The sequence below is a fragment of the Mercurialis annua genome, linkage group LG5 (assembly GCF_937616625.2).
Source record: "Mercurialis annua linkage group LG5, ddMerAnnu1.2, whole genome shotgun sequence".
Lineage (NCBI taxonomy): Eukaryota > Viridiplantae > Streptophyta > Magnoliopsida > Malpighiales > Euphorbiaceae > Mercurialis > Mercurialis annua.
The window spans coordinates 41,379,236-41,391,791 of NC_065574.1; the positions used below are offsets into that span (position 1 = coordinate 41,379,236).

At 45.5% G+C, this 12,556-nt stretch overlaps 33 non-coding genes across 33 annotated transcripts; all 33 read left to right on the forward strand.

Annotated features, from left to right (window-relative positions):
• The first annotated feature begins 1,278 nt into the window (after positions 1-1,278).
• LOC126684898 (5S ribosomal RNA) lies at positions 1,279-1,397 on the forward strand. The gene has a single exon (XR_007643063.1). It is a non-coding gene; the product is annotated as a 5S ribosomal RNA (ribosomal RNA).
• Positions 1,398-1,629: 232 nt separating this feature from the next.
• Positions 1,630-1,748, forward strand: LOC126685343 (5S ribosomal RNA). The gene has a single exon (XR_007643450.1). It is a non-coding gene; the product is annotated as a 5S ribosomal RNA (ribosomal RNA).
• A 225-nt stretch (positions 1,749-1,973) lies between these two features.
• LOC126685355 (5S ribosomal RNA) lies at positions 1,974-2,092 on the forward strand. The gene has a single exon (XR_007643461.1). It is a non-coding gene; the product is annotated as a 5S ribosomal RNA (ribosomal RNA).
• Positions 2,093-2,310: 218 nt separating this feature from the next.
• LOC126685367 (5S ribosomal RNA) lies at positions 2,311-2,429 on the forward strand. The gene has a single exon (XR_007643472.1). It is a non-coding gene; the product is annotated as a 5S ribosomal RNA (ribosomal RNA).
• Positions 2,430-2,647: 218 nt separating this feature from the next.
• LOC126684588 (5S ribosomal RNA) lies at positions 2,648-2,766 on the forward strand. The gene has a single exon (XR_007642761.1). It is a non-coding gene; the product is annotated as a 5S ribosomal RNA (ribosomal RNA).
• Positions 2,767-2,998: 232 nt separating this feature from the next.
• LOC126685378 (5S ribosomal RNA) lies at positions 2,999-3,117 on the forward strand. Its single transcript, XR_007643483.1, has one exon. It is a non-coding gene; the product is annotated as a 5S ribosomal RNA (ribosomal RNA).
• A 225-nt stretch (positions 3,118-3,342) lies between these two features.
• On the forward strand, positions 3,343-3,461 carry LOC126685390 (5S ribosomal RNA). The gene has a single exon (XR_007643494.1). It is a non-coding gene; the product is annotated as a 5S ribosomal RNA (ribosomal RNA).
• A 218-nt stretch (positions 3,462-3,679) lies between these two features.
• LOC126685402 (5S ribosomal RNA) lies at positions 3,680-3,798 on the forward strand. Its single transcript, XR_007643505.1, has one exon. It is a non-coding gene; the product is annotated as a 5S ribosomal RNA (ribosomal RNA).
• Positions 3,799-4,016: 218 nt separating this feature from the next.
• LOC126685413 (5S ribosomal RNA) lies at positions 4,017-4,135 on the forward strand. Its single transcript, XR_007643516.1, has one exon. It is a non-coding gene; the product is annotated as a 5S ribosomal RNA (ribosomal RNA).
• Positions 4,136-4,353: 218 nt separating this feature from the next.
• LOC126685424 (5S ribosomal RNA) lies at positions 4,354-4,472 on the forward strand. The gene has a single exon (XR_007643527.1). It is a non-coding gene; the product is annotated as a 5S ribosomal RNA (ribosomal RNA).
• A 218-nt stretch (positions 4,473-4,690) lies between these two features.
• LOC126685436 (5S ribosomal RNA) lies at positions 4,691-4,809 on the forward strand. Its single transcript, XR_007643538.1, has one exon. It is a non-coding gene; the product is annotated as a 5S ribosomal RNA (ribosomal RNA).
• Positions 4,810-5,027: 218 nt separating this feature from the next.
• On the forward strand, positions 5,028-5,146 carry LOC126684425 (5S ribosomal RNA). Its single transcript, XR_007642604.1, has one exon. It is a non-coding gene; the product is annotated as a 5S ribosomal RNA (ribosomal RNA).
• Positions 5,147-5,378: 232 nt separating this feature from the next.
• LOC126685448 (5S ribosomal RNA) lies at positions 5,379-5,497 on the forward strand. Its single transcript, XR_007643550.1, has one exon. It is a non-coding gene; the product is annotated as a 5S ribosomal RNA (ribosomal RNA).
• Positions 5,498-5,729: 232 nt separating this feature from the next.
• Positions 5,730-5,848, forward strand: LOC126685459 (5S ribosomal RNA). Its single transcript, XR_007643561.1, has one exon. It is a non-coding gene; the product is annotated as a 5S ribosomal RNA (ribosomal RNA).
• A 225-nt stretch (positions 5,849-6,073) lies between these two features.
• Positions 6,074-6,192, forward strand: LOC126685470 (5S ribosomal RNA). The gene has a single exon (XR_007643573.1). It is a non-coding gene; the product is annotated as a 5S ribosomal RNA (ribosomal RNA).
• A 218-nt stretch (positions 6,193-6,410) lies between these two features.
• Positions 6,411-6,529, forward strand: LOC126685481 (5S ribosomal RNA). Its single transcript, XR_007643584.1, has one exon. It is a non-coding gene; the product is annotated as a 5S ribosomal RNA (ribosomal RNA).
• Positions 6,530-6,761: 232 nt separating this feature from the next.
• Positions 6,762-6,880, forward strand: LOC126685493 (5S ribosomal RNA). Its single transcript, XR_007643595.1, has one exon. It is a non-coding gene; the product is annotated as a 5S ribosomal RNA (ribosomal RNA).
• A 225-nt stretch (positions 6,881-7,105) lies between these two features.
• LOC126685504 (5S ribosomal RNA) lies at positions 7,106-7,224 on the forward strand. The gene has a single exon (XR_007643606.1). It is a non-coding gene; the product is annotated as a 5S ribosomal RNA (ribosomal RNA).
• A 218-nt stretch (positions 7,225-7,442) lies between these two features.
• Positions 7,443-7,561, forward strand: LOC126685515 (5S ribosomal RNA). The gene has a single exon (XR_007643617.1). It is a non-coding gene; the product is annotated as a 5S ribosomal RNA (ribosomal RNA).
• A 218-nt stretch (positions 7,562-7,779) lies between these two features.
• On the forward strand, positions 7,780-7,898 carry LOC126684426 (5S ribosomal RNA). Its single transcript, XR_007642605.1, has one exon. It is a non-coding gene; the product is annotated as a 5S ribosomal RNA (ribosomal RNA).
• A 231-nt stretch (positions 7,899-8,129) lies between these two features.
• LOC126685526 (5S ribosomal RNA) lies at positions 8,130-8,248 on the forward strand. Its single transcript, XR_007643628.1, has one exon. It is a non-coding gene; the product is annotated as a 5S ribosomal RNA (ribosomal RNA).
• Positions 8,249-8,480: 232 nt separating this feature from the next.
• Positions 8,481-8,599, forward strand: LOC126684641 (5S ribosomal RNA). The gene has a single exon (XR_007642813.1). It is a non-coding gene; the product is annotated as a 5S ribosomal RNA (ribosomal RNA).
• A 218-nt stretch (positions 8,600-8,817) lies between these two features.
• LOC126684870 (5S ribosomal RNA) lies at positions 8,818-8,936 on the forward strand. The gene has a single exon (XR_007643036.1). It is a non-coding gene; the product is annotated as a 5S ribosomal RNA (ribosomal RNA).
• Positions 8,937-9,168: 232 nt separating this feature from the next.
• Positions 9,169-9,287, forward strand: LOC126685537 (5S ribosomal RNA). The gene has a single exon (XR_007643639.1). It is a non-coding gene; the product is annotated as a 5S ribosomal RNA (ribosomal RNA).
• Positions 9,288-9,505: 218 nt separating this feature from the next.
• Positions 9,506-9,624, forward strand: LOC126684659 (5S ribosomal RNA). The gene has a single exon (XR_007642831.1). It is a non-coding gene; the product is annotated as a 5S ribosomal RNA (ribosomal RNA).
• A 218-nt stretch (positions 9,625-9,842) lies between these two features.
• Positions 9,843-9,961, forward strand: LOC126685549 (5S ribosomal RNA). Its single transcript, XR_007643650.1, has one exon. It is a non-coding gene; the product is annotated as a 5S ribosomal RNA (ribosomal RNA).
• Positions 9,962-10,192: 231 nt separating this feature from the next.
• On the forward strand, positions 10,193-10,311 carry LOC126685561 (5S ribosomal RNA). The gene has a single exon (XR_007643662.1). It is a non-coding gene; the product is annotated as a 5S ribosomal RNA (ribosomal RNA).
• A 232-nt stretch (positions 10,312-10,543) lies between these two features.
• Positions 10,544-10,662, forward strand: LOC126684318 (5S ribosomal RNA). The gene has a single exon (XR_007642502.1). It is a non-coding gene; the product is annotated as a 5S ribosomal RNA (ribosomal RNA).
• A 232-nt stretch (positions 10,663-10,894) lies between these two features.
• Positions 10,895-11,013, forward strand: LOC126685572 (5S ribosomal RNA). Its single transcript, XR_007643673.1, has one exon. It is a non-coding gene; the product is annotated as a 5S ribosomal RNA (ribosomal RNA).
• A 231-nt stretch (positions 11,014-11,244) lies between these two features.
• LOC126685584 (5S ribosomal RNA) lies at positions 11,245-11,363 on the forward strand. Its single transcript, XR_007643684.1, has one exon. It is a non-coding gene; the product is annotated as a 5S ribosomal RNA (ribosomal RNA).
• Positions 11,364-11,595: 232 nt separating this feature from the next.
• Positions 11,596-11,714, forward strand: LOC126684319 (5S ribosomal RNA). The gene has a single exon (XR_007642503.1). It is a non-coding gene; the product is annotated as a 5S ribosomal RNA (ribosomal RNA).
• Positions 11,715-11,946: 232 nt separating this feature from the next.
• Positions 11,947-12,065, forward strand: LOC126685596 (5S ribosomal RNA). The gene has a single exon (XR_007643695.1). It is a non-coding gene; the product is annotated as a 5S ribosomal RNA (ribosomal RNA).
• Positions 12,066-12,290: 225 nt separating this feature from the next.
• LOC126684896 (5S ribosomal RNA) lies at positions 12,291-12,409 on the forward strand. The gene has a single exon (XR_007643061.1). It is a non-coding gene; the product is annotated as a 5S ribosomal RNA (ribosomal RNA).
• The last annotated feature ends 147 nt before the right edge of the window (positions 12,410-12,556 follow it).

The following is a 12,556-nucleotide window of genomic DNA, read 5'->3' on the forward strand; positions in this document are numbered from 1 at the left end:
ACACTAAATCCAGTCCTGAAAACACTGAACACGCGTTGATTCTCCAAGAACGCAAGCACTGCACAGATCCGAAGCTGGATTCCACATCCACTTCACCAGAAAGCGAGCCAAAGACTCAGAACGGTATTTCTGAGGACCTTCTATATTGTTCTTTTGATTTTTCCATATTTTTCATGTATAATTGTCATAATTTCTGTATTTATGAACATTAGGATGCATGTTTAGCTTAAGATTGCTTATTTGCCATTAAATAGCCTTAATCAATTAATTCAATGCTTTCAATAATCACCATAAAATTCGATGAAAAAGCATGTTAATCACTATAATTAGCTGTTTTTAATGCTCAGAATCAGAAAACAATAGATTAAGTACCTTAGAATACATGTTTCTAGGTGTTTTTAAGTGATTTTTGCTATGAACAAACCCTAAAAATAGTTGCTGCCCAGAAAAATAAATTCGTGTAGATGAGCTTAAAACACTTCTATTATATGTTTTTTGGATTCCTTGTTCGATTTTATGCGGTTTTGACTACTTTTGCATGAAAAAACGGAGCTAAAACGAGTGGGAACGAAGCGAAACAAGAAACCCAGAACTGCTGTCGACGAACCGTCGCCGCCGCCGCTGTGACCGACGGCGCCGCTACAATAAAACGGCGCCGCCGCCGCCTTAAACTTCCGGCGCCAGCACTCCAAGTTGGCGCCGTTCTCCTCCTTTCCCAGACTCCCAGACTTGCTTCCCAGATCTTCCAGACTTCGATCCAAAATTCCAGACGCGTTTTCGGGCTCATCCGGACTCCGAATTAGGCTCAGATTGATTCCAGAAATATTGTTTTAGTTGTAGGACTTGTTTGTAATAGTAAATGGGCTTAACCCGATGTTTTTAGGGACTCGAAGCCCACTATTGTAATCTGCCCAGCCAACCGGGCCCACGAATCCGAGGCCCAGCAAACCAGCAACTTCCAGAGCCAATTTCGGGCTAACCCAAACTCGGAATCGACTGCGGATCAAGCCATTAGAACCGGATCGACGAGACGCACAACTCTCGTGATCTGACCGAAGGCCAATTCTGACCAGACCGATGGTCAAAACACGCGCGATTGCCAGGCACTCAAAAAGTCAACGAGTAACGAGCAACGAGCACCGGTGAATTGCAATGCAGGGACTAAACGGGAAATATGAAAAAGTTTAGGGACCAAAACGTACTTTTAAAGATAGTTTTTATTTTGGTTGAATGAGTTGCAAGGCAGCAGATATATACGATGATCGTTCAAGGTGTGACGGGTGCGATCATACCAGCACTAATGCACCGGATCCCATCAGAACTCCGAAGTTAAACGTGCTTGAGCGAGAGCAGTACTAGGATGGGTGACCTCCTGGGAAGTCCTCGTGTTGCACCCCTTTTTTGCATTTTTGCGGTCCGCGCTTGCATTTTTTTAATTATTATCGCCTATCGCGTAAACAGAACGAGTAACGAGTAACGAGCAACGAGCACCGGTGAATTGCAATGCAGGGACTAAACGGGAAATATGAAAAAGTTTAAGGACCAAAACGTACTTTTAAAGATAGTTTTTATTTTGGTTGAATGAGTTGCAAGGCAGCAGATATATACGATGATCGTGCAAGATGTGACGGGTGCGATCATACCAGCACTAATGCACCGGATCCCATCAGAACTCCGAAGTTAAACGTGCTTGGGCGAGAGCAGTACTAGGATGGGTGACCTCCTGGGAAGTCCTCGTGTTGCACCCCTTTTTTGCATTTTTGCGGTCCGCGCCTGCATTTTTTTAATTATTATCGCCTATCGCGTAAACAGAACGAGTAACGAGTAACGAGCACCGGTGAATTGCAATGCAGGGACTAAACGGGAAATATGAAAAAGTTCAGGGACCAAAACGTACTTTTAAAGATAGTTTTTATTTTGGTTGAATGAGTTGCAAGGCAGCAGATATATACGATGATCGTGCAAGGTGTGACGGGTGCGATCATACCAGCACTAATGCACCGGATCCCATCAGAACTCCGAAGTTAAACGTGCTTGGGCGAGAGCAGTACTAGGATGGGTGACCTCCTGGGAAGTCCTCGTGTTGCACCCCTTTTTGGCATTTTTGCGGTCCGCGCCTGCATTTTTTTAATTATTATCGCCTATCGCGTAAACAGAACAAGTAACGAGCACCGGTGAATTGCAATGCAGGGACTAAACGGGAAATATGAAAAAGTTCAGAGACCAAAACGTACTTTTAAAGATAGTTTTTATTTTGGTTGAATGAGTTGCAAGGCAGCAGATATATACGATGATCGTGCAAGGTGTGACGGGTGCGATCATACCAGCACTAATGCACCGGATCCCATCAGAACTCCGAAGTTAAACGTGCTTGGGCGAGAGCAGTACTAGGATGGGTGACCTCCTGGGAAGTCCTCGTGTTGCACCCCATTTTTGCATTTTTGCGGTCCGCGCCTGCATTTTTTTAATTATTATCGCCTATCGCGTAAACAGAACGAGTAACGAGCACCGGTGAATTGCAATGCAGGGACTAAACGGGAAATATGAAAAAGTTCAGAGACCAAAACGTACTTTTAAAGATAGTTTTTATTTTGGTTGAATGAGTTGCAAGGCAGCAGATATATACGATGATCGTGCAAGGTGTGACGGGTGCGATCATACCAGCACTAATGCACCGGATCCCATCAGAACTCCGAAGTTAAACGTGCTTGGGCGAGAGCAGTACTAGGATGGGTGACCTCTTGGGAAGTCCTCGTGTTGCACCCGTTTTTTGCATTTTTGCGGTCCGCGCGTGCATTTTATTAATTATTATCGCCTATCGCATAAACAGAACGAGTAACGAGTAACGAGCAACGAGCACCGGTGAATTGCAATGCAGGGACTAAACGGGAAATATGAAAAAGTTCAGGGACCAAAACGTACTTTTAAAGATAGTTTTTATTTTGGTTGAATGAGTTGCAAGGCAGCAGATATATACGATGATCGTGCAAGATGTGACGGGTGCGATCATACCAGCACTAATGCACCGGATCCCATCAGAACTCCGAAGTTAAACGTGCTTGGGCGAGAGCAGTACTAGGATGGGTGACCTCCTGGGAAGTCCTCGTGTTGCACCCCTTTTTTGCATTTTTGCGGTCCGCGCCTGCATTTTTTTAATTATTATCGCCTATCGCGTAAACAGAACGAGTAACGAGTAACGAGCACCGGTGAATTGCAATGCAGGGACTAAACGGGAAATATGAAAAAGTTCAGGGACCAAAACGTACTTTTAAAGATAGTTTTTATTTTGGTTGAATGAGTTGCAAGGCAGCAGATATATACGATGATCGTGCAAGGTGTGACGGGTGCGATCATACCAGCACTAATGCACCGGATCCCATCAGAACTCCGAAGTTAAACGTGCTTGGGCGAGAGCAGTACTAGGATGGGTGACCTCCTGGGAAGTCCTCGTGTTGCACCCCTTTTTGGCATTTTTGCGGTCCGCGCCTGCATTTTTTTAATTATTATCGCCTATCGCGTAAACAGAACAAGTAACGAGCACCGGTGAATTGCAATGCAGGGACTAAACGGGAAATATGAAAAAGTTCAGAGACCAAAACGTACTTTTAAAGATAGTTTTTATTTTGGTTGAATGAGTTGCAAGGCAGCAGATATATACGATGATCGTGCAAGGTGTGACGGGTGCGATCATACCAGCACTAATGCACCGGATCCCATCAGAACTCCGAAGTTAAACGTGCTTGGGCGAGAGCAGTACTAGGATGGGTGACCTCCTGGGAAGTCCTCGTGTTGCACCCCATTTTTGCATTTTTGCGGTCCGCGCCTGCATTTTTTTAATTATTATCGCCTATCGCGTAAACAGAACGAGTAACGAGCACCGGTGAATTGCAATGCAGGGACTAAACGGGAAATATGAAAAAGTTCAGAGACCAAAACGTACTTTTAAAGATAGTTTTTATTTTGGTTGAATGAGTTGCAAGGCAGCAGATATATACGATGATCGTGCAAGGTGTGACGGGTGCGATCATACCAGCACTAATGCACCGGATCCCATCAGAACTCCGAAGTTAAACGTGCTTGGGCGAGAGCAGTACTAGGATGGGTGACCTCCTGGGAAGTCCTCGTGTTGCACCCCTTTTTGGCATTTTTGCGGTCCGCGCCTGCATTTTTTTAATTATTATCGCCTATCGCGTAAACAGAACAAGTAACGAGCACCGGTGAATTGCAATGCAGGGACTAAACGGGAAATATGAAAAAGTTCAGAGACCAAAACGTACTTTTAAAGATAGTTTTTATTTTGGTTGAATGAGTTGCAAGGCAGCAGATATATACGATGATCGTGCAAGGTGTGACGGGTGCGATCATACCAGCACTAATGCACCGGATCCCATCAGAACTCCGAAGTTAAACGTGCTTGGGCGAGAGCAGTACTAGGATGGGTGACCTCCTGGGAAGTCCTCGTGTTGCACCCCATTTTTGCATTTTTGCGGTCCGCGCCTGCATTTTTTTAATTATTATCGCCTATCGCGTAAACAGAACGAGTAACGAGCACCGGTGAATTGCAATGCAGGGACTAAACGGGAAATATGAAAAAGTTCAGAGACCAAAACGTACTTTTAAAGATAGTTTTTATTTTGGTTGAATGAGTTGCAAGGCAGCAGATATATACGATGATCGTGCAAGGTGTGACGGGTGCGATCATACCAGCACTAATGCACCGGATCCCATCAGAACTCCGAAGTTAAACGTGCTTGGGCGAGAGCAGTACTAGGATGGGTGACCTCCTGGGAAGTCCTCGTGTTGCACCCCTTTTTGGCATTTTTGCGGTCCGCGCCTGCATTTTTCTAATTATTATCGCCTATCGCGTAAACAGAACGAGTAACGAGCACCGGTGAATTGCAATGCAGGGACTAAACGGGAAATATGAAAAAAATCAGGGACCAAAACGTACTTTTAAAGATAGTTTTTATTTTGGTTGAATGAGTTGCAAGGCAGCAGATATATACGATGATCGTGCAAGGTGTGACGGGTGCGATCATACCAGCACTAATGCACCGGATCCCATCAGAACTCCGAAGTTAAACGTGCTTGGGCGAGAGCAGTACTAGGATGGGTGACCTCCTGGGAAGTCCTCGTGTTGCACCCGTTTTTTGCATTTTTGCGGTCCGCGCGTGCATTTTATTAATTATTATCGCCTATCGCGTAAACAGAACGAGTAACGAGTAACGAGCAACGAGCACCGGTGAATTGCAATGCAGGGACTAAACGGGAAATATGAAAAAGTTCAGGGACCAAAACGTACTTTTAAAGATAGTTTTTATTTTGGTTGAATGAGTTGCAAGGCAGCAGATATATACGATGATCGTGCAAGGTGTGACGGGTGCGATCATACCAGCACTAATGCACCGGATCCCATCAGAACTCCGAAGTTAAACGTGCTTGGGCGAGAGCAGTACTAGGATGGGTGACCTCCTGGGAAGTCCTCGTGTTGCACCCCTTTTTGGCATTTTTGCGGTCCGCGCCTGCATTTTTTTAATTATTATCGCCTATCGCGTAAACAGAACGAGTAACGAGCAACGAGCAACGAGCACCGGTGAATTGCAATGCAGGGACTAAACGGGAAATATGAAAAAGTTCAGGGACCAAAACGTACTTTTAAAGATAGTTTTTATTTTGGTTGAATGAGTTGCAAGGCAGCAGATATATACGATGATCGTGCAAGATGTGACGGGTGCGATCATACCAGCACTAATGCACCGGATCCCATCAGAACTCCGAAGTTAAACGTGCTTGGGCGAGAGCAGTACTAGGATGGGTGACCTCCTGGGAAGTCCTCGTGTTGCACCCCTTTTTTGCATTTTTGCGGTCCGCGCCTGCATTTTTTTAATTATTATCGCCTATCGCGTAAACAGAACGAGTAACGAGTAACGAGCACCGGTGAATTGCAATGCAGGGACTAAACGGGAAATATGAAAAAGTTCAGGGACCAAAACGTACTTTTAAAGATAGTTTTTATTTTGGTTGAATGAGTTGCAAGGCAGCAGATATATACGATGATCGTGCAAGGTGTGACGGGTGCGATCATACCAGCACTAATGCACCGGATCCCATCAGAACTCCGAAGTTAAACGTGCTTGGGCGAGAGCAGTACTAGGATGGGTGACCTCCTGGGAAGTCCTCGTGTTGCACCCCTTTTTGGCATTTTTGCGGTCCGCGCCTGCATTTTTCTAATTATTATCGCCTATCGCGTAAACAGAACGAGTAACGAGCACCGGTGAATTGCAATGCAGGGACTAAACGGGAAATATGAAAAAAATCAGGGACCAAAACGTACTTTTAAAGATAGTTTTTATTTTGGTTGAATGAGTTGCAAGGCAGCAGATATATACGATGATCGTGCAAGGTGTGACGGGTGCGATCATACCAGCACTAATGCACCGGATCCCATCAGAACTCCGAAGTTAAACGTGCTTGGGCGAGAGCAGTACTAGGATGGGTGACCTCCTGGGAAGTCCTCGTGTTGCACCCCTTTTTGGCATTTTTGCGGTCCGCGCCTGCATTTTTTTAATTATTATCGCCTATCGCGTAAACAGAACGAGTAACGAGCAACGAGCAACGAGCACCGGTGAATTGCAATGCAGGGACTAAACGGGAAATATGAAAAAGTTCAGGGACCAAAACGTACTTTTAAAGATAGTTTTTATTTTGGTTGAATGAGTTGCAAGGCAGCAGATATATACGATGATCGTGCAAGATGTGACGGGTGCGATCATACCAGCACTAATGCACCGGATCCCATCAGAACTCCGAAGTTAAACGTGCTTGGGCGAGAGCAGTACTAGGATGGGTGACCTCCTGGGAAGTCCTCGTGTTGCACCCCTTTTTTGCATTTTTGCGGTCCGCGCCTGCATTTTTTTAATTATTATCGCCTATCGCGTAAACAGAACGAGTAACGAGTAACGAGCACCGGTGAATTGCAATGCAGGGACTAAACGGGAAATATGAAAAAGTTCAGGGACCAAAACGTACTTTTAAAGATAGTTTTTATTTTGGTTGAATGAGTTGCAAGGCAGCAGATATATACGATGATCGTGCAAGGTGTGACGGGTGCGATCATACCAGCACTAATGCACCGGATCCCATCAGAACTCCGAAGTTAAACGTGCTTGGGCGAGAGCAGTACTAGGATGGGTGACCTCCTGGGAAGTCCTCGTGTTGCACCCCTTTTTGGCATTTTTGCGGTCCGCGCCTGCATTTTTTTAATTATTATCGCCTATCGCGTAAACAGAACGAGTAACGAGCACCGGTGAATTGCAATGCAGGGACTAAACGGGAAATATGAAAAAGTTCAGAGACCAAAACGTACTTTTAAAGATAGTTTTTATTTTGGTTGAATGAGTTGCAAGGCAGCAGATATATACGATGATCGTGCAAGGTGTTACGGGTGCGATCATACCAGCACTAATGCACCGGATCCCATCAGAACTCCGAAGTTAAACGTGCTTGGGCGAGAGCAGTACTAGGATGGGTGACCTCCTGGGAAGTCCTCGTGTTGCACCCCATTTTTGCATTTTTGCGGTCCGCGCCTGCATTTTTTTAATTATTATCGCCTATCGCGTAAACAGAACGAGTAACGAGCACCGGTGAATTGCAATGCAGGGACTAAACGGGAAATATGAAAAAGTTCAGAGACCAAAACGTACTTTTAAAGATAGTTTTTATTTTGGTTGAATGAGTTGCAAGGCAGCAGATATATACGATGATCGTGCAAGGTGTGACGGGTGCGATCATACCAGCACTAATGCACCGGATCCCATCAGAACTCCGAAGTTAAACGTGCTTGGGCGAGAGCAGTACTAGGATGGGTGACCTCCTGGGAAGTCCTCGTGTTGCACCCGTTTTTGCATTTTTGCGGTCCGCGCGTGCATTTTATTAATTATTATCGCCTATCGCGTAAACAGAACGAGTAACGAGTAACGAGCAACGAGCACCGGTGAATTGCAATGCAGGGACTAAACGGGAAATATGAAAAAGTTCAGGGACCAAAACGTACTTTTAAAGATAGTTTTTATTTTGGTTGAATGAGTTGCAAGGCAGCAGATATATACGATGATCGTGCAAGGTGTGACGGGTGCGATCATACCAGCACTAATGCACCGGATCCCATCAGAACTCCGAAGTTAAACGTGCTTGGGCGAGAGCAGTACTAGGATGGGTGACCTCCTGGGAAGTCCTCGTGTTGCACCCCTTTTTGGCATTTTTGCGGTCCGCGCCTGCATTTTTTTAATTATTATCGCCTATCGCGTAAACAGAACGAGTAACGAGCAACGAGCAACGAGCACCGGTGAATTGCAATGCAGGGACTAAACGGGAAATATGAAAAAGTTCAGGGACCAAAACGTACTTTTAAAGATAGTTTTTATTTTGGTTGAATGAGTTGCAAGGCAGCAGATATATACGATGATCGTGCAAGGTGTGACGGGTGCGATCATACCAGCACTAATGCACCGGATCCCATCAGAACTCCGAAGTTAAACGTGCTTGGGCGAGCGCAGTACTAGGATGGGTGACCTCCTGGGAAGTCCTCGTGTTGCACCCCTTTTTTGCATTTTTGCGGTCCGCGCCTGCATTTTTTTAATTATTATCGCCTATCGCGTAAACAGAACGAGTAACGAGCACCGGTGAATTGCAATGCAGGGACTAAACGGGAAATATGAAAAAAATCAGGGACCAAAACGTACTTTTAAAGATAGTTTTTATTTTGGTTGAATGAGTTGCAAGGCAGCAGATATATACGATGATCGTGCAAGGTGTGACGGGTGCGATCATACCAGCACTAATGCACCGGATCCCATCAGAACTCCGAAGTGAAACGTGCTTGGGCGAGAGCAGTACTAGGATGGGTGACCTCCTGGGAAGTCCTCGTGTTGCACCCGTTTTTTGCATTTTTGCGGTCCGCGCGTGCATTTTATTAATTATTATCGCCTATCGCATAAACAGAACGAGTAACGAGTAACGAGCAACGAGCACCGGTGAATTGCAATGCAGGGACTAAACGGGAAATATGAAAAAGTTCAGGGACCAAAACGTACTTTTAAAGATAGTTTTTATTTTGGTTGAATGAGTTGCAAGGCAGCAGATATATACGATGATCGTGCAAGGTGTGACGGGTGCGATCATACCAGCACTAATGCACCGGATCCCATCAGAACTCCGAAGTTAAACGTGCTTGGGCGAGAGCAGTACTAGGATGGGTGACCTCCTGGGAAGTCCTCGTGTTGCACCCCTTTTTGGCATTTTTGCGGTCCGCGCCTGCATTTTTTTAATTATTATCGCCTATCGCGTAAACAGAACGAGTAACGAGCACCGGTGAATTGCAATGCAGGGACTAAACGGGAAATATGAAAAAGTTCAGAGACCAAAACGTACTTTTAAAGATAGTTTTTATTTTGGTTGAATGAGTTGCAAGGCGGCAGATATATACGATGATCGTGCAAGGTGTGACGGTTGCGATCATACCAGCACTAATGCACCGGATCCCATCTGAACTCCGAAGTTAAACGTGCTTGGGCGAGAGCAGTACTAGGATGGGTGACCTCCTGGGAAGTCCTCGTGTTGCACCCCTTTTTTGCATTTTTGCGGTCCGCGCCTGCATTTTTTTAATTATTATCGCCTATCGCGTAAACAGAACGAGTAACGAGCACCGGTGAATTGCAATGCAGGGACTAAACGGGAAATATGAAAAAGTTCAGAGACCAAAACGTACTTTTAAAGATAGTTTTTATTTTGGTTGAATGAGTTGCAAGGCAGCAGATATATACGATGATCGTGCAAGGTGTGACGGGTGCGATCATACCAGCACTAATGCACCGGATCCCATCAGAACTCCGAAGTTAAACGTGCTTGGGCGAGAGCAGTACTAGGATGGGTGACCTCCTGGGAAGTCCTCGTGTTGCACCCCTTTTTTGCATTTTTGCGGTCCGCGCTTGCATTTTTTTAATTATTATCGCCTATCGCGTAAACAGAACGAGTAACGAGAACGAGTAACGAGCACCGGTGAATTGCAATGCAGGGACTAAACGGGAAATATGAAAAAGTTCAGCGACCAAAACGTATTTTTAAAGATAGTTTTTATTTTGGTTGAATGAGTTGCAAGGCAGCAGATATATACGATGATCGTGCAAGGTGTGACGGGTGCGATCATACCAGCACTAATGCACCGGATCCCATCAGAACTCCGAAGTTAAACGTGCTTGGGCGAGAGCAGTACTAGGATGGGTGACCTCCTGGGAAGTCCTCGTGTTGCACCCCTTTTTGGCATTTTTGCGGTCCGCGCCTGCATTTTTTTAATTATTATCGCCTATCGCGTAAACAGAACGAGTAACGAGCAACGAGCAACGAGCACCGGTGAATTGCAATGCAGGGACTAAACGGGAAATATGAAAACGTTTAGGGACCAAAACGTACTTTTAAAGATAGTTTTTATTTTGGTTGAATGAGTTGCAAGGCAGCAGATATATACGATGATCGTGCAAGGTGTGACGGGTGCGATCATACCAGCACTAATGCACCGGATCCCATCAGAACTCCGAAGCTAAACGTGCTTGGGCGAGAGCAGTACTAGGATGGGTGACCTCCTGGGAAGTCCTCGTGTTGCACCCCTTTTTGGCATTTTTGCGGTCCGCGCCTGCATTTTTTTAATTATTATCGCCTATCGCGTAAACAGAACGAGTAACGAGCAACGAGCAACGAGCACCGGTGAATTGCAATGCAGGGACTAAACGGGAAATGTGAAAAAGTTCAGGGACCAAAACGTACTTTTAAAGATAGTTTTTATTTTGGTTGAATGAGTTGCAAGGCAGCAGATATATACGATGATCGTGCAAGGTGTGACGGGTGCGATCATACCAGCACTAATGCACCGGATCCCATCAGAACTCCGAAGTTAAACGTGCTTGGGCGAGAGCAGTACTAGGATGGGTGACCTCCTGGGAAGTCCTCGTGTTGCACCCCTTTTTTGCATTTTTGCGGTCCGCGCTTGCATTTTTTTAATTATTATCGCCTATCGCGTAAACAGAACGAGTAACGAGAACGAGTAACGAGCACCGGTGAATTGCAATGCAGGGACTAAACGGGAAATATGAAAAAGTTCAGCGACCAAAACGTATTTTTAAAGATAGTTTTTATTTTGGTTGAATGAGTTGCAAGGCAGCAGATATATACGATGATCGTGCAAGGTGTGACGGGTGCGATCATACCAGCACTAATGCACCGGATCCCATCAGAACTCCGAAGTTAAACGTGCTTGGGCGAGAGCAGTACTAGGATGGGTGACCTCCTGGGAAGTCCTCGTGTTGCACCCCTTTTTGGCATTTTTGCGGTCCGCGCCTGCATTTTTTTAATTATTATCGCCTATCGCGTAAACAGAACGAGTAACGAGCAACGAGCAACGAGCACCGGTGAATTGCAATGCAGGGACTAAACGGGAAATATGAAAACGTTTAGGGACCAAAACGTACTTTTAAAGATAGTTTTTATTTTGGTTGAATGAGTTGCAAGGCAGCAGATATATACGATGATCGTGCAAGGTGTGACGGGTGCGATCATACCAGCACTAATGCACCGGATCCCATCAGAACTCCGAAGCTAAACGTGCTTGGGCGAGAGCAGTACTAGGATGGGTGACCTCCTGGGAAGTCCTCGTGTTGCACCCCTTTTTGGCATTTTTGCGGTCCGCGCCTGCATTTTTTTAATTATTATCGCCTATCGCGTAAACAGAACGAGTAACGAGCAACGAGCAACGAGCACCGGTGAATTGCAATGCAGGGACTAAACGGGAAATGTGAAAAAGTTCAGGGACCAAAACGTACTTTTAAAGATAGTTTTTATTTTGGTTGAATGAGTTGCAAGGCAGCAGATATATACGATGATCGTGCAAGGTGTGACGGGTGCGATCATACCAGCACTAATGCACCGGATCCCATCAGAACTCCGAAGTTAAACGTGCTTGGGCGAGAGCAGTACTAGGATGGGTGACCTCCTGGGAAGTCCTCGTGTTGCACCCCTTTTTGGCATTTTTGCGGTCCGCGCCTGCATTTTTTTAATTATTATCGCCTATCGCGTAAACAGAACGAGTAACGAGTAACGAGCACCGGTGAATTGCAATGCAGGGACTAAACGGGAAATATGAAAAAGTTCAGGGACCAAAACGTACTTTTAAAGATAGTTTTTATTTTGGTTGAATGAGTTGCAAGGCAGCGGATATATACGATGATCGTGCAAGGTGTGACTTGTGCGATCATACCAGCACTAATGCACCGGATCCCATCAGAACTCCGAAGTTAAACGTGCTTGGGCGAGAGCAGTACTAGGATGGGTGACCTCCTGGGAAGTCCTCGTGTTGCACCCCTTTTTTGCATTTTTGCGGTCCGCGCCTGCATTTTTTTAATTATTATCGCCTATCGCGTAAACAGAACGAGTAACGAGTAACGAGCACCGGTGAATTGCAATGCAGGGACTAAACGGGAAATATGAAAAAGTTCAGGGACCAAAACGT